The sequence below is a fragment of the Octopus bimaculoides genome, chromosome 25, assembly GCF_001194135.2.
Source record: "Octopus bimaculoides isolate UCB-OBI-ISO-001 chromosome 25, ASM119413v2, whole genome shotgun sequence".
In the NCBI taxonomy this organism is placed as follows: domain Eukaryota; kingdom Metazoa; phylum Mollusca; class Cephalopoda; order Octopoda; family Octopodidae; genus Octopus; species Octopus bimaculoides.
The window spans coordinates 7398126-7399212 of NC_069005.1; the positions used below are offsets into that span (position 1 = coordinate 7398126).

Here is a 1087-nt window from a genome sequence, read left to right on the forward strand (position 1 = left end):
ATGGTTCCAGGTTCAGTCCCACTGCATGGCACTTTGGGCAAGTGTCTTCTACTATAGCCTTGGGCCGACCAAAGCCTTGTGAGTGAATTTGGTAGATGGAAACTGAAAGAAGCCCGTCGTGTATATGTATATATATATATATATGGGTGTGTATATGTTTGTGTGTCTGTGTTTGTCCCCCACAACATCGCTTGACAACTGATGCTGGTGTGTTTACGTCCCCGTAACTTAGCGGTTCGGCAAAAGAGACCGATAGAATAAGTACTAGGCTTACATAGAATAAGTCCTGGGGTCGATTTGTTCGACTAAAGGCGGTGCTCCAGCATGGCCACAGTCAAATTGACTGAAACAAGTAGAAGAGTAAAAGAGTCAGTAAGGCGGCGAACTGGCAGAACCATTAACATGCCGGGCGAAATGCTTAGCGGTATTTTGTCTGCTGCTACGTTCTGAGTTCAAATTCTGCTGGGGTTGACTTTGCCTTTCATCCTTTTGGGGGTCAATAAATTAAGTACCAGTTGAGTACTAGGGGTCGATGTAATCGACTTACCCCCTCCCCCAAAATTTCAGGCCTTGCGCCTTTAGCAGAAAGGATTATTGTGAACAGAGATATGATATATTTCATAGAACGACAATAAAAATGTTGAAAGCAAGATTTTCATGACTTAATATCGACTTTTGTATCATGGAGACACATGGCTTAGTGGTTAGGGTGTTGGACTCATGATTACAAGATTGTGGTTTCGATTCCTGGACTGGACCAGGCGATGCTTTGTGTTCTTGAGCAAAACACTTCATTTCATGTTTCTCCAGTTCACTCTGCTGGTGAAAATGAGTAGTCATGTGACGGACTGGCATCCTATCCATGGAGTCGTCATCATCATCATCATTTAACGTCTGTTGTCCATGCTGGCATGGGTTGGATGGTTTGACCTGTGCTGGCAAGCTGAAAGGCTGCACAAGACACCAGTGTACCACACAGCTATGACAGCACTTCGATATTATGTAAATAGAGGAACTTATCTGATATATATATATATATATGTGTGTGTATATATATATATATATATATATATATATATATATATAT

General features: G+C 41.8%; 1 protein-coding gene across 1 annotated transcript in view; it reads left to right on the forward strand.

Annotated features, from left to right (window-relative positions):
- LOC106878885 (protein XRP2) overlaps positions 1–1087 on the forward strand; it is a 29090-nt gene that overhangs the window by 21735 nt on the left and 6268 nt on the right. The gene's annotated exons all lie outside the window — the stretch shown is intronic.